Genomic DNA, 17,689 nt, shown 5'->3' on the forward strand with positions numbered 1-17,689 from the left:
GTCCGCAAGGAGTCCGCATGGAGACCCCCCCGGACGGAATACCAACGCTAATGCAAGCGCTGTGCAGTTAATCACACGGAGCCCATAGACTATAATGGGCTCCGTGTACTTGCCGCGCACTGCCCGCACAATTCATTTGTGCGGGCAGTGTGCGGCAAGCACACGGAGCCCATTATAGTCTATGGGCTCCATGTGCTTTGCAAGCACATCGCTTGTAATTGCGATTGCATTCCATCCATGGGGGGGGGGGGGTCTCCATGCAGACTCCTTGCGGACGGAATACAAGCGCTAGTGTGAACCAACCCTAAGATGAAGGTTACACAAGCTGACATCCTCCACAATCTGAACTGCTGGAAAAGCAGAAATTTGCAGTAAACAGGATAAACGAAAGTAAAAAAAAAAAAAAAAAAATCTAGTGTCTGATCATAAAGGGGTATTCCTTTGTAGCTGAATGATGACACATTGCTAGAACTGTGCGGGGTTCCCAGCAGTCAGACCAGCATGATCAGTAAGGGGCGACATACAGGTCTCAGGGAACCAAGAATAGAAGCATTTTTAGCTTCATATTCCGTATTCTTCTGTATCGCTTCTGTATTCTTAAGAAAACAAAAAATAGCACATATTGGATTTCTCAAATTTTATCACTGAGCACCTTGTTATATTGTTACTTCACGTACTTAAGTCTTTTTGCCAAGACCAAGATATGAACAGGATTTAAGGAATATACTGTATGTGGGAACATATCAAAGTTAAGAAGAAGGTACTGTATATAGATGTGTGCCCAGGTGCTGGGTATCCAGATGGGTGCAGGATGGAGATATTTGATAAAAGTCTAGGATTGCAAACTGAGTCTTTGCTACAGGTGCAATAAGCCGAGTTACTCCTCCTCTGATGGTAAGGCGATGTGCACACTGGTTTTGGGTTTTACCCCATGAGGATTCTGTTGTTTTTAAAGATTCTAATGCAAGGGGTTTTCTGGGATCGGGACTCATTTATTATATACTACTACTAGCTGGTACCCGCGACTTCGTCTGCGGTGATTGTAGCAGTGGGTATATACAGGCATGGGTAAGGTTTTCGTAGTGTGTATAAGGTATGGGATATGAAATGTAACTTTGTATCTTGTTTTTGCTGTAATTCAGACAATACATGAGACTTTTGTGTTGAAGTTAATTTGTATTTGAGCTGCTATATATACGGTATTGTGAGAAACTTTACATAGTGACTTTGGGACAGAGGTATTTGAAGTTCCCGCCGATGGCATTTTTTGATTTTCGTTTTTGACTCCCCTCCTTCTAAACCCCATAACTTTTTTATTTCTCCGCTCCCAGAGACATATGAGGTCTTAATTTTTCCTGGGACAAATTTTTCTTCCTGATGCCACCATTATTTATTCTATATAATGTACTGGGAAGCAGGGAAAAAATTCAGAATGGGGTGGATTTGAAGAAAAAATGCATTTCTGCGACTTTCTTACGGGCTTTGGTTTTACGGCGTTCACTGTGCAACCAAAATGACATGTCCCTTGTATTCTGTGTTTCCTTACGATTCTGGGGATACGAAATTTATATGGTTTTATTTACATTTTGACCCCTTAAAAAAAAATCCAAAACTGTGTTTAAAATTTTTTTTTTGAAAAGTCGCCATATTCCGACAGCCGTAACTTTTTTATACGTGCGTGTACGGGGATGTATAGGGTGTCTTTTTTTGCGTGACCGGGTGTACTTTGTAGTTCTACCATTTTCGGGAAATGTTATTGCTTTGATCACTTTTTATTCAAATTTTTATCAGAATCAAAACAATGAAAAAACAGCGGATTGGCACTTTTGACCATTTTTCCCGCTACAGCGTTTACCGAACAGGAAAAATATTTGTATAGCTTTGTAGAGCGGGCGATTTTGGACGTGGGGATACCTAATATGTATGTGTTTCACAGTTTTTAAGTACTTTTATATGTGTTCTAGAGAAAAGGGGGTGATTTGAATTTTTAATCCTTTATATTTTTTTTTATATTTTTTTTTTTTTACTTTTTTTAAAATTTTTTTTTTTGCATTTTTTAGACCGCCTAGGGGTATTGACATGGGTGGGGGGTGTCGCGGATGGTCAGAGCGGTGGGGGTCGGCAAACATGGCTGCTCCGGAGCGTTAAAGAGAGCCTCCTGGAGTATCGTTAAGGTGAGGGGCAAAGTGGTAAAGTATATGTATATGTGATTGTGTGGGGTTAGGGGCGAGGCTGTAGAGGGCAATATGAATTTTGTGGCTTGCTATGGTCCAAAGTGTGTGAGATTGCAGAGATAGTGGTGTGAGTTTGGGTTTTGTGGGGGTCCTGGCACAAACGTATGTGCGCTATTGTGACGAAAAGTAGCCTATTGTTTAATCGGGTGTATTAACTATGTTTGTGGAAAATTTCAGCCGAATCGGTCGAGCAGTTTTTCCGTGATTGAGGAACAAACATCCGAACATGCAAACATCCAAACCCACAAACCCACAAACTCACAAACTTTCACATTTATAATATTAATAGGATCATTAGGTAGCCCTTCAATATTACATCAGTGTGGGTCCAACTTTCAGTACCGCTGTTGTTTAACCTTGATCGGTCTACATGCACACTTGGAGAATCAGACAGATTTATGATGCGGTGCAGTATTCATTACAAATCAGGTGCATCCTCCACCAGCTGTGCTATGAGCTGGCGTCTATTTTAGGCATCATTTACGCCAACATCTTTTCAGACATCATTTACGTAACTGTTCGTGAATCTGGCATGGCTGATGATCCTGCCTACAGCATACCCTTGCCATGCCCCCTTCCCAGAAAGTCGGCAGTGTAAAAACAGTACTTGCAACAAAAATTGGTTCCAATTAGGGTTGAGCGATCATGTTCGGAAAAGATCGGATTCCGATCGGCGATCGAGAAAATTTCACGATCGCGATCGGAATTCCGAACACAATCTTTTTATGTGGAATTGAGATCGGTGATCTTTTCCCACAATGCTTTGCTTAGCCTTCACACTGAGTATACGCTGTATACTCAGTGTGAAGGCTCCACTGCAGTTACATAGGAATGAATGGAAGCAGCCAGCACACAGCCTTAACCCCCTGCACGCCGGCTGCCTCTATTCATTCGAATGGGAGGCTAAACTAAACATCTCTAGCAGCTACTTACCTCTAGAGTTGGCTGCTCCGGTGCCCTCCTTCTTCTTGCCTCGCTGCCCCGCCTCCCAGGTTAGTGTTTAAAGTCCTAGGTAGGTGGGGCTTGTGGCTTAGGAGAGTGTGGGTGGGTACAGGGCGGGGAGACATGACGTCTCCCCTCCCAGTACCCGTCCACACTCTCCTAACCCGCCCACACTCTCCTAACCTGGCAGGGAGGGGGCAGCGAAGGGAGAAGAGCAGCATGGAGTGGCAGCGAGGCAAAGAAGAAGGAAGGCACCGGGCACCAGAGCAGCTATCTCTGGAGGTAAGTGGACACCAGGGAGGACTAAGTAGCCAGAGGATTAAAAAAAAAAATCCTCTGGCAACTTAGTGATTCACTACACAGCGTGGATTCTAACAATTCTTAGATTCCATGCTGTATAGTGAATAGGATTGCTTTTAAAATCCGATCTCCGATTAATAAAAAAATCCCATTGACTTGCATTGGGATCGGAATTGGGATCGAGATCGGGTTCGAATGAAAAATGATCGGAAATCGGATTTTAAAATCGATCCTGAAAAGTCAAGATTTGCTCAACCCTAGTTCCAATAGAAAAAGTCAAAAACTCAAGGTTTGCAGCCCTTATAGAGTTTTATAGAGGTAATAGTAATACATTAGTATGCATTACTAATACACAGGAATTACTAAATGTACCCCAATGTTTATTTATTTCTATATTTCGAAAACAAAGTTTTTATTGTGCTCTCTTTATCATTGTAGAGGCCATCGGTCATATTTGCATTACAGTAGGCACCTGACATAGCCTAATAACTCCTATAGGCAAGCTTTCTGAGCTTATTCTGCGTGCAGTAGACATTGTCTATACAGGAGTGGGAGCCAAGTTGTCTCTGTCGAGAGCACAATCCCATCTTACCTACCTCCAACTTTATAAAAAAAAGGTGTTATCTTTTATTGTAATCCTGTTCTATGATGATAATAAGTTAGTATAAGCTTATTGAGATTGTTTAGATAATATAGACACTGATATGAAAAATAAAAAAAATCAATATACTGTAAATACTTGATTTGCTCTAATAATAGATTCCTTATAAGTCCCAGATACAGTAGAGACAGTTCATCAGTAACTTCCAACATTTGTGTCACCACTAATTTTACGGTTCGCATGCTTCTGAAATAAAGTTTGTTGAAGGTGTTGCTCAAGCTCCCCTGCACTACATCTTGAAAATTACTTCCAGCCTACTGCAAAATCTATCATATGGGGGCCGTTCTCCGCTTGACAAGTACATAATTTTCAAAGCATTTTTGACTTTGACATATTGATTAATTTAGTGTTCCGTAATATAGCGGCCCTTGTATTCCCTAAATTGTTTTCTTTCTCCCTTTATGAAAAAAAAAATCTTTCTAGTCCATAACTTTTTAGCATTATTTTAACACAGCTTGTAAGTAGTCATTGCCTAACCTTGGATTGATCAAGAAGTTTATGGGTTAAAGGTAAAAACTATGCAACCGCTAAAGTATGCGCCCAGTAAATTGTTACGTGAAACAAAACTTGTAGCGATGTAGTAGTCAATAGATTTCGCTGAAAATCCATTTTCTTGGTTTCTATAAAAAAAATAAAAAAATAAATAAAATGTACGTTTTTATACACTGGCCAGGTGTGTGAAATGATTCATTGTCTGTAAAAAGCAACAGAAAAATACTGTATAATCACAATAATAATTCTGTCATCTTCCACATGTAGCTTTGAAGAAAACTATGCTCGCTTATCATTTTGTAAAGATTTTGATGTTCCGCATGTGCAAATAATTTAGTCTATTATTCTCCTAAATGAGACCAAAATTCTGACAATTTAGAATAACAATTACTTAATATGCCCATTTATCTATAAAGATGCATATCCACAGAATCGGACAGTAACGTCTGAAAGAACACAGATTTGTTAGAAAAATAGGACTCATATATTCCCAAACTAGGCAGATTTTTAGAAAAAACATTCTCTGGCTTAGAAAAGTACAATAGAGGAAAAAGCAAGATTTTATATGAAAAACAAATCTTAGGAAAAATGTATCCTTTACTAGGTGTTCTATGATAAAGAGAATTTCCCTCCGACCATTGGTTGACTGCTGAGACCTCCAGAGATAAGGAGATGGTGAATGGCAAGATCCTGTGAGTGCTCCAAGCGCATGCGCAGCTTTGGCGCCATTCAGCAGTCTACCAGAAGTGAATGAGGCTGTGAGCATTCAGGGGAACGTGTAAGCCACAGTTTTCATTAGACTCCCCTTAATGAGCAAATACTTATCCCTTGTCCTCTGCATAGCATCAAATCATGGACTGGAAATGTATCAATTCCAATGTTGAATGGTACCATAAAAAAAAGCAATCCACGCTTACCAGGGGGTCTTCTTGAGTCAATTCTTTATTGAGCCACAACACAACTGTCTACTGTAACGTCGCATTGTCTAAAACTATTAGTAAATTTGTTCCAATGTTTGTGGGGAAAAATAATTGTGTATTTTAGCATCTGATGGAGCACTCTCTGACTTACTATCAGTATTGGTAATAAAATGCCACAAGGACTTTCTGAGGGTCCATACACATGATGTTTTTTGGTGTTGATTTTGATGCTGAATCAGTGTCAGAATCCACATGGAAAAAATCGCCTCCCCATAGAGTTCTATGGCTTACGCTCACTTTATTTTTCCACTAGCGGAAAAAAAGGTGCAGTGGCCATTCAAAAAAAGGCCATCACACGTGGCCATCATGTAAATAAAGCCTAAAATAGGCCTAAAAACCTGACCAGACAAGTGACTAAGACCTAAGTGCTCATGACCTTATACGACTCTGTATAACTGTGAATTTATACAAGTAAGGCTGGATTCACACCAGCGCTCGCTCTCTCCGTTCTGGGATTCTGTCCCCAAATCTGCAAGTAGTACTTTTCTCTCCACATTTTTTGGACAGAAACCCAGTGGACCCCATTATAGTCTATGGGCTCTGTGGGTTTCCGTGGGTAATCACTTTTTGAGTGGATTGTTATACTGTTTTTTTTTTTGCGTCCTTAAGTGGACGCAAAAAGGCAAACCCAAGGGCTAGTGTGAACCTAGAGTAAGCAATATTGTATTTTTGGCTATGGTGCCACATTCTAACTCTGCACAACGTTTTTTTGTCTCGAATTGTGGACTACGCCATGTGATTGGAGAACTAATTTTGTGGACAGTATTTACATTTTTTATTATCTTTTTGTCCATTTTTGCAGCTAAATTTGCCAAAATTATATAGGATCCATACATTGGAATTCCAGTTGTGTGAGGGGTAATTATTAGAGATGAGCGAACAGTAAAATGTTCGAGGTTCGATACTCGTTTGAGTAGCCCCTCAATATTCGACTACTCGAATCGAATATCGAACCCTATTATAGTCTATGGGGGGAAAATGCTCGTTTCAGGGGTAGGCAACGTTCAATCAAATTATACTTACCAAGTCCACGAGTGAGGGTCGGGCTGGATCCTCCGTGCAGTCTTCTCCGTGCAGCGTCCCCGCGGCATCTTCCGGCTCTGAATTCACTCTGCTAGGCATCGGGCCTGGGCAGAGCAGACTGCGCATGCCCGCACTACAAGCGGACATGTGCAGTCGGCTCTTCCCAGGCCCGATGCCTGGCAGAATGAATGAAGAGACGGAAGACGCCGCGGGGAAGCTGCACGGAGAAGACTTCTAAAGGTAGGAGAAGAACCAGCGTTGATTGGCCGACTGTATAGCATTTGGCCAATCAATGCTGGTTCTGCATCGAACTTTTACATTCGAACAGCGAGTGGTACTCGATCAAGTACGAGTATTTCGAATACCGTAGTATTCGATCGAATACCTACTCGATCGAGTACTACTCGCTCATCTCTAGTAATTATTTTAGTTTACGTTCCCCTCATTGGACCCAGTGGCCACTGGGACGGGTTCTGCTAGCAGCTGTTTTTGTTGGACTTCTTATGTCCTATACTAAATGATAGAATATGATACAGCATTCCAAGACTTGCAGGACAATAATATAATCAGATATTTTAGGGTATGGTTCTGGTAATACGCACTAGATTTCTGGAGAGCATTGCTTATAATAAGAATGTATAGCAACCTCTATTAACCATTAACATGCCCTTTTTTACCTGTTTTTTCAATTATCATTCTGATTACAATAGCATAGAAACAAGCTTTATCTCACTGTAATAAATATTTTAGGGGAACATTCACTTGCCAAATTTTTTTTTATTTTTATTTTTTTATACGTTCACTTTTATTTGCAGTCCCAAAATCAAATTTCGGCTGATTAACTAGTCGGTATCTTAGTCCAGAACATTCCTGTCTTTTGGAATTTACAATATGAGAGCAACTGGAGCTGCGCTTATTCCTCGGAGAGTTGCCTTACATCTGGTTTGCTGCAATATGTTTGCATGGGACAGTTTGATTTGTTAAACTGCTCAACCACTATAAACTCGTGATTCGCTAGCCTGTACCAAAATTCTTGTAAAGGACACAGAGCGTGTAACTGCTATGGACAACTTTTGTTACATGTAAAAAGCACCAGGAGACTCCAAGTATTTGGTATACAAGGGTTTCGATAAATTAGTCGTGTAATCCACATGCCGACTGATATCTATGGTTTGCTGACAGGTGAAATTAATGTCTGCATTATTTGGTAGGAAGGAGTCTATTCGATACAGCAACATGTCAGCACTCTCCGTCCACATACACTGATGGCTGTTAGATCCAGTTTGACCATGAAAGGTTCAAAAGTTTTTGTGATTATAATATGTCACAACAAGAGAATGAAAAATTCATGAAGACATTGCTATTGTGTACTAAGATTTATCCTAATCGTAAACCAAGTCACTTCCAGAATATGCAGAACAAAAACTACTAAAAAAGTTCTAGGTTTTCAAACATCTAGTGCTACAGTGTTAGGCCCAGTTCACACGGGATTTTTTGGTATAGAATTTGAGGCGGAGGCCGCCTCAGATTCTGGACCAAAAAACAGTAGATGCTACTGGATGCTGGTACAGTGCAGTGGCATCCAGTCGCGGCACTCTGCTCCGGATTAGGCCTAGTTGGGAGGAGGGAGCGTCTACAGGCGGATGTCGTGAAGCAAACCCACTTTAAGAAGGAGCATGTCGCTTCTTTTTTCTGGGTGCCAGAACAGACCGCTCCCAGAAAAAAAACTTACCGGCTGTCATTGATTTCAACGGGAGCCGTTTTTTTTTGGTCAAGATTTTGAGGCAGATTCCACCTCAAAATTCTAACCAAAATACCCCGTGTTAACTCAGCCTTACTGGTCGTAGAACTTTTTGAAATACCATCTAAACGTAATAGAATGAAATCTACATTGAACTCAGAATGGTCTTCCCAAATACATGGTAACTGTAGGTTCCCACTTGCACTCGGGTTTCCATTCTTTGGGTCTTCTTGGGTTGCCCACAGAAATCCACGGAGCTCATAGACTATAATTGGTCACCCGAGTTTCCACCAGGTTTCTGCCCAAAAAATGCAGAGAGAAAATTCCTGCTGGCAGGAATATAAAAACTCCTTGAATAAAGAATAAAAGTGCTTTTTCTATGTATCCCTGGGGCTCTGAAACATAAGAAAGGTATCATTTCTATTCTGCTAACAGCATCCAGAGCACTATGGGAGCAGTTTAAAATAGCTGGGGGCAGTGATAGATTTAGTTTAATGGCATAAATAGTTCTAAAAGCTACCATTAACATTAAAAAAACACAGGTCTGGTGTATGCTCAAGGACATTACATATAGTACATTTGTAGTGTAGATACAGTAATGGAGAAATTAGCATTAATACAGATAACACTCATTAAGAAGAAGGATACTGTTGCTCACCCACGCTATATACACATGCATACAGTATAAACATACACACATATACCCTACTATTCATGCTGTGATCAGATCCTGTCATCTCTATGTGCTGGCGGATATACATCAAATGAGGAGCTACCAATCACTCTTAGCAGATCTCTCCCAGTACTATATAACTCAAAGCATGTCACAGGAGGCAGGAACTTTTCCTTGTCACTTGTAAGTTGTGTTGATCAGGACACCAGAGCGTTCAGGTAAGAGCAGCATGCCGATAGATTCTTATTTGAAGTACAGTTTGAGAGAATGAAGCTGAAGGCAGCCCGGTACCCACAGGAAACCTAGAGAAGAATGACAAATATCCATGGCAGTGTCAGGGAGTGTATTTATTTATTTCACGTACTGGTATAGCGCCAACATAGATGCAGCACTTTATGCACATTGTCATCACTAATGAATGGTAAATAAAGCTTCAAAAATATTGTAAATTTTGTATAGAATATTATAAATATTGTAAGCCTAATTGTATATATTATTAGAAGCCAGGCCTGTATACTGGACTAACTTCTTCATTCTGGTTAAAACGGGGGTGGGATGAATTTATCTTTTATTCATTTTTAAAGTGTAACTAAAACAATCAGACAACGTTTACATTTTCTGGCAGAATTTGGGGCATTAATAAATTTTGAAATATACCGTATATACTCGAGTATAAGCTGACCCGAATATAAGCCGAGGTCCCTAATTTTACCACAAAAAAACTGGGAAAACTTATTGACTCGAGTATAAGCCTAGGGGGGGGGGGGGGGAATGCAGCAGCTACTGGAAAATTTCAAAAATTAAAATGGTTGGAGTTTTTGGGTGCATTAGTTGCTGGGTGCTGGGAAAGGAGAGGGGGTGTTTTGGTTGTCTGTCTGCCCCTTCCCTGAGCTTGAGGACTGTTCCCCCCCCCCCCCACTTGGAATTCAGTCTGGCTGAATATAGGATATCTGCAGTGCTCCTATTAACCCCTTTCCAACGGAACAGGAGCACTGCAGATACCCTATATTCAGTAGACCGGGCACTTTCAGACACAGGGATACCTAATGATTATGTGTTTCACAGTCATTTTCTACTTTTGTATGTATTCTATGTATGTATGTATGTATTTTTTTTATTTTTTTAAAGCTTCTTTTTTTCCCCACTATGTTATTGGAGATTCTATACATTGATATTGCGGCTGGTCATAGACCCCCCCTCCTTTAAAAAAATAAAAAAAAATATATATTTTTTTGCTAACTCGAGTATAAGCCGAGGGGGGCTTTTTCAGCACAAAAACTGTGCTGAAAAATTCGGCTTATACTCGAGTATATATGGTAATTTATTAACAAATTTTGAATTCTTTTGCTCGCTTCGGCACCAAATATACTAACATTGGAACAATACATAGAAGATTAGCATGGCCCATGCGCAAGGATGACACACAAATTCGTGAAGCGTTCCATAAAAAAAAATTGGAATTCTTTATGTGAAATCCTGCATTTTTTTCACTCTTTCACTTGTTTCTTTATTGAGAGCTGTGAATGTTACTGTGCATGGTGTACGGGTTGTGTGGATTTTCTATAAGTATTTTTTACGTGGAATGGGGAACGGAATCCCCGAGTGCTCACCGAGCACAGATGTGAACCCAGCCTTCATATGTGATAGATTTCTCTGCATTGCCAAAACAGGAAGACTTGCCCATTCAATGGGTTGTCAGTGTAATGTAGAACAGAACAGGTCCTCCAGTGTGAGAGATACTCTTTGCACCATACACTCTCCGGACCAGCTCTGCTATTAACTCAAAAGCCCCCAATTCTATTTAGAAAAGACGGGCAAGTGTCATTCAAGGAGTTGTGGAAGTGCAAGTATGGTATCGTATGTGTGAGAGTGAAGGTCATGATGCCTGACCAATAGGAAGGAGATACATGGCAGATCATGTGATAAGTAGGGTTGAGCCGATCTTGAGATTTCAAGATCGATTTTAAAATCCGATTTCCGATCATTTTCCAGCCGATCTCGATCCCGATCGTGAAATTTGCTCGATCGCTGATCAGAATCCGATCTTTTCCTATCCGAATCCTCAACGCTAGTCAATGCTTCTCTATGGGAAAAGTTTAGGGTTGAGCCGATCTTGCGATAACCTCCGACCTCGATCTCACTGAAAAAGATCGGGTCGGAATTCCGATCGCGATCGTGAAATTTACTCGATCGCTGATCGGAATCCGATCTTTTCCGATCCCGATCGCTCAACCCTAGTGATAAGAGATACAGTAACAGTATGCCGGCTGGTGTTACACTTACACTTATGGTCAGAATTTCTGTTATTACCTGGTCATAATGAACAGACTATGGAATTGTCTGTATTCTGCAATAAAAGAAGATGACAATGATAATCTCAGAGACTGTATTGTACGATACACCAGAATGGTCATGATGATGATACCAGGTAAATTAGCAATGTTAGGTGACTGTAAATGCTGTGGTCAGTCAGCGGCATATAATAAATAGTACTAAATGGGTTTCTCTTTGATAGCCATAAAAAGAAAAGCCTTGCTCGAAAATAAGAGATGGAATGAATGTGGTGTCCATGACATGAGAGGGTGAGAGAGAAAACAGACAGGACACAATATGCCATTAATATTGTGTATGCTCAGAACCGCTGGACATTTTTGTGGATGCATAGGAATTTCCCTTTGTCTTCTAAGGAACTGTACTTGTAATTTCTCAGCTTCTAAATCATGAGATGCAGCCTTCAGCCTCGTGGGACTTCGGCGAGTGTTCTCCTCCACATGTCACTCTTTACTTTCATTGACTTGTGGATAGGAATAGTTTAGAGTTCTTCCAGCAGTACGCCTTACAAGGTCCACTGCATTGTATTAACTAATACTTAGAATACAGTACATAGAAAAAGCTAAAACAAGTCTCTACAAGATCAATGACATTACTGCAGTTATTTATCACAAAATAATAAAATATATTGATTTTCTAAATGAAGTCAGTATTTCTTAGAGGCACATTTGGCAGCAATTATACCCGAGTACATGTAACTTGTGGGGACTGCAACATTTTCGATCAAGGTCCGTTATGTTGGGGGAACAACTATTTCAAGCCCAGCCTTAAATTCTGAAATGTAGTGAATTCTAAAGTCTATCTGAGCAATTCCAAAGCAATAACAATGGGCCTAATGTCTTGGGCCCTGTGGCAGCTTCTACCACTGCTACCCTGGTAGTTATGCCCCTGGTCTTGAGGTGGACCCAAAAGGGGACCTTTATGCAGTACGGTAGCTAGATAGCAGTGAATAATGGGTTTCATTTACAAATTGTAACACTTCCTGAGTTTGCATTTGACTAGTGTGAGTCCTATACATACAATGCAAAGGCTCAAATAACGATTCGTGATTCCAAAAAAACTACACAATAAATATTGTCAAAAAGACAGGATCACAATATATCATATAAAGTATTTTATTAAGGTATATAAAAACATGATGTAGACAAATAGTAAAATTAAATATATAGTGAGAGGACTAAAAGCCCAGAAAAAGATCAATACCTGAGAGGCTAAATAGCATAGCATACAAGCGGTGTTTTGAGCAAGGTAAAACTGTGAGCAAACACAAAAATCTAAACACTGAACAATCTAAATAGTAAGTGTTACATAGTAACATGTGATAACAATAGTGCAGTGAATCCGTGCTAGAAAAAATATATAGATATAAAGCTTAAGGTGAACAAATAACAAACAAGCTCAAGAACCGTAATAAACATATAACAGCATGCCTACCCAGAATATTGATGTGCCCGACGCGCGTTTCGCCACTCACTGGCTTCGTCAGGGGATGAGGCCACCCCAAAATGGCCACCGGCCAACTCCTGTATTGATCTGCAAGAGCGGCTACCCCAAAATGGCCGCTGGCCGGCTCCTGTATTGAACTGCAAGAGCGGCTAACCAAAAATGGCTGCTCTTGCAGTTCAATACAGGAGCTGGCAGGCGGCCATTTTGGGGTGGCCTCTCTATGCTCCTCTATAGAACTACAAGAGCAAGAGAAGCCAGAAGAGGCGGAGTTGCTGCAGAAGAAGGAGGCAGCGCAGGAAAGAGCTCTCGGGCAGCAATGGGGATGCGCTCATCGGCCTTTCAGCGCTGGGGCCCGCCCTCATTGCTGTGGAGAGCTCATTTGCATACAGGTTAAAACCGGTATTTCTACGGAACGGCGCAGCGGAGACCACGTCTAAAGGTAGGAGACGAATAGCCTTTCTTAAGGCTATTCCGACGTGTTCATTAGAAAAAAAGGTAGTTTAATGGTAGAATCCCTTTAATGCACAATTCTCAGGTAGGTTCCTAAAAGTATTAAAAAAAAAACACAGGCCAATAATCCTAAAAAGAATTTACCCCTTACATCTACATTTCAGTTTTCCAGGCTCCATATCTCAGTACAATGCTGTGAACCATCCTACTTTATGGTGAGAATGTTGTCTTTTCATGCCTGGTGTGTGGCATATATCACAACTGTAACTTGAAGCTGTAACAACTTGTCATGTGAACCGGTGTCTCCGTATGTGACTGTGTAGTGATCAGGTCCTGGGTCAGCCACTGTCTTTGCGTTCCACGTCAAATAATTATTTTTGCTTATTTAGAGCCCAGAACCTATCACCATTTTCCTAAACCATGCAAGCTTGTTAGCCCTTCTGAATTTCCAAGTTTCCCTTGGTGACCCCATGACCATAGTAGATTGCTTCCAGCACAGTGAGAAGGATTCTAAGGATAGCCTTCTTTAAGTAGCTGTTCCATTTTTTCAAAAATATATTTTAATGCTTGGCTTTCTTTTATTCTAGTAGTTGTCCTTTCTTCTATTCCAGACTGATATTTTTAGCAACTTTGTAAAATAGCTTTTTTAGTTCCAGCAGTTTCCTCCTCCGCAATGCACTGTCAAATTGGCTGAGTGTTTTCATTATTTTTTTCATAGGGAAAGGATAGGATAGAATTTTGTATACTACTATAGTATCATTTAACTTTTGGGATTGTGGGGATAACGTCTTTCCTTAGGACAGATTGGGAGACAGATTTGCATATTCTTCCCATTAACTTTTGGGGGAAAGGAACTGCATAGGTTCAATTTACCTTGGACCTTTGGTGTCCCCCTCTCCTCATGTTTACTCTGTTGTGTCATATCTATAGACATTACCATCTTTCTGTGGGGCTGTATCCTTACACATTGACAGTGTCCAATCATCAGTGACAGTATCAAACTGTGCAGAAACTCATCCTATTGACAGGAGAATAGTGACACCTATCTGTCAGTTAGACCTGAGCTACACTATGACTTTCTGTGCCTACATGTACCTAACATTTCTGTTAAGTATACTTTAATAGACATATCATGAGAAGTGACAGATCCTCTATATCCAGTGACTCATGGGTGACGTCTCTTCCAATTGCTATTTCTTTTTCTTCTTCATCTGGTCCAGACCACCCTGACTACTTCTCCCGACAAATGCAAAGTTTAAGACATGTTTGCAGTATTTTTTTTTCTGTAGCTATGTCCTGCCTCTATTCAGATTAGTGACCAGACTATAATAAATTCAGATGCCAACCTTTATAGCAGTGCCAATTCAGATCACAGACCACTAAATAACTTCAGTGCCACATCCAGATCCATAAGTTATTGTAGACCTCATACTAGACCCCAATGTACAGACCCAAGAATAAATACAGATGCTTGACAAACCACCTAAATTTTACAGTCCACAGACCAGACTAAAAAAAACAACAAAGACCACAGAAGCAACTGTCTAAATCAATACACACTCTAAATACCACACCCCTTAAATACAGGAACCTAAATAAATACAGACATGAAATCACACCCTCCAAATCAAACATGCACCCCAAACACTAACTAACATGGTCATGTGAGTACAGTAGCAGGTGCTTTCTACATTTGTGCCCAGTACAGGAACAGGTCCTTTCTACATTTGTGCCCAGTACTGTAGCAGGTCCTTTATACATTTGTGCCCAGTACTGCAGTAGGTCCTTTACACATTTATGCCCAGTACTGTAGTAGGTCCTTTATACATTTGTGACCAGTACACAGGTCCTTTATACATTTGTGCCCAGTACAGTAGCAGGTCCTTTATACATTTATGCTCGTCACTGTAGTAGGTCCTTTGTACATTTGTGCTATAAGGCACTGGGTGAAAATAAATAAACTGCTGCTTATTTCCTACAATAAGTAGCTGAATTGTGAAAGCAGCAATATATTGTATATGGGAAAAAAAAAGAAAACATTATTAATGAGTTCAACTCTGTACTAAGGCAGTAAAGCAAAGCAATTGCAAATTTAATTAGATTTTTATATAGATTTTAATTATAAGATGTTGTTAAAACTAGAATTACAAATACTAATGTATAGATTTAGGTCAAGCTAAACTAGCGCACTATACATATTGCCTGAAAACATACATTTAATAGTACATAAAAATATAATTGCAGGTATTTCTGTCTTTTGGGGATTTTCTCAAACTTCACTAATCCAGTTTATTGTTTTTCACCAAAATGCTTAATTCTGTAATATAACATTTTGTGAAGTTAATTGAATTTATGAGAAAGAGATGACTGCGGACTGTAATGTGATTTAATATCTCATGGAACTTCGGCTCAGCGCTGAGCAGTCAGAATTATTTTTACTCTGCGTGTTGTCCAAAGAAAATAGTGGCGCTGTATTTGTTTCCATAATCTTGACAGCTGATGATGCTAATGGATGCATTTATACTACTTTAGTCAGCTAGAATCCAGTTATTTAACTCAAGTTCACTTTCATAGATAGAAAACTGTAACCAGGCCTGGCTGTGAGCATGTTGGCTATTATTACATTGTAATTCACAATGAAAACCTTCGCTGTAATAATACATTTTATGGATCTGTTGAATGCAGATAAATTGTATTTTAATAATGAAATTAGGGAAATTGCGGTTTAATATTTTCCTTACATTTGCAAAATGGGATATTTACTGGAGGTGGCATGAATAAGAGGTATGCAGTTGGTTAATGGTGTTTCAAACACCGCATTTTTTTTTTTAAGAAAAATTTTGCAATTTTTCAGCCACAAGCCAGATAAAACAAGGAGTTATGTCTCTACTTTCTGAAGAGTCTATTTCTAAATTTGACAATAAAAAATTCCATCAAAAAGTACAGTTGTGATTTTCCAAAACTTGCTGTGTGTGAATTAACCCATAAGCAGGCCATACATATTAGGTTTTCATTGGCTGATGTGAATGAATCTGACATGTAGATGCTACAAACTTTACTCTGCCAAAGACAAACTTTTACCAATACTAAAGTTTGGCATGATTGTCTAATTTTGACCAATCTTCAACCAACTTGAGCAGTTTCTTGGCACATCTTTTTTTCTGCAGTTTATTGTTACTGTTGCAATTGATCATACAAGCTAGTCTATCATTATTCAGCTGACGCCTGACAGCCATCAGGAATCTAGTGTGCATGTATTACTAAGGCCTGATTCACATCTGCATTTGGTATTTTATTTGGAGAGTCCGAATGGAATACCGAATGCATTGAAAAGTGGTGAGCGCTGAAAGCACATGGACCCCATAGACTATAATGGAGTCCATGTGTTTTCTGCATACTATCCACATGAGTCATGCAGAGAGGAAAGTACTCCATGAACTAATTTGCTCTCCGCATAACTCGTGCATAGACCGCACAGAAAACACACGGACCCCCTTATAGTCTATGGGGTCTGTGTGCTTTCAGTGCTCACCGCTTGTCATTCGGTATTCCGATCGAGGGGTTCCCATGAGGACTCCCTGAATGATATACTGAACGCAGATGTGAACCAGGCCTAATACAAAAATGGATGCAAATTGAGGCAAACAGATGGCCATTGGTTTATATAGACAACAATGCTAAAAAATAACGGATCCGTTGCTGTCCTTTTTTTTTTTTTGACGGCCACAACATTTTTTTTCAATGTGATACAGCGAAGGAAATAAGTATTTGATCCCTTGCTGATTTTAGAAAGTTTGCCAACTGACAAAGACATGAACAGTCTGTAATTTTAAGGGTAGGTTAAATAGTAAGAGATAGAATATCAAAAATCAAATCCATTTGAATAAAAAAAAAATCCAGAAAATCACAATGTATACATTTTCTAAATTTATTTGCATTTTGCATAAAAAATAAGTATTTGATCCCTCTGGCAAGCAAGACTTAATACTTAGTGGCAAGACCCTTGTTGGCGTGCACAGCAGTCAGACTATTTTGTAGTTGGTGATGAGGTTTGCGCACACTTCAGGAGGAGTTTTGGTCCACTCCTCTTTGCATATCATCTCTGAATCCTTAAGATTTTCTGGCTGTCTCTTGACAACTCAGAGCTTCAGCTCCCTCCATACGTTTTCTATGGGATTGAGGTTTGGAGACTGGATAGAACACTCCATGACCTTAATGTGCTTGTTTTTGAGCCGCTCCTTTGTTGCCTTGACTGTACGTTTTTTCGTTGTCCTGCTGGAAGACTCAGTTTTGATGTCCTGGTGGAGGGAAGGCGGTTGTCACTCAGGATTTTACAATACATGGCTCCATCCATTCTCCCATTGATGCGGTGAAGTAATCCTGTGCCCTTAGCAGAGAAACAGCCCCAATACATAA

The 17,689-nt window shown here is 40.0% G+C and overlaps 1 protein-coding gene and 1 non-coding gene across 2 annotated transcripts in view; both read left to right on the plus strand.

The window, feature by feature from the left end:
- The window catches only part of HDAC9 (histone deacetylase 9), a 328,489-nt gene that overhangs the window by 65,327 nt on the left and 245,473 nt on the right, over positions 1-17,689 (plus strand). The gene's annotated exons all lie outside the window — the stretch shown is intronic.
- On the plus strand, positions 10,391-10,497 carry LOC142201693 (U6 spliceosomal RNA). Its single transcript, XR_012715602.1, has one exon. It is a non-coding gene; the product is annotated as a U6 spliceosomal RNA (small nuclear RNA).

The sequence above is a fragment of the Leptodactylus fuscus genome, chromosome 4 (assembly GCF_031893055.1).
Source record: "Leptodactylus fuscus isolate aLepFus1 chromosome 4, aLepFus1.hap2, whole genome shotgun sequence".
Lineage (NCBI taxonomy): Eukaryota > Metazoa > Chordata > Amphibia > Anura > Leptodactylidae > Leptodactylus > Leptodactylus fuscus.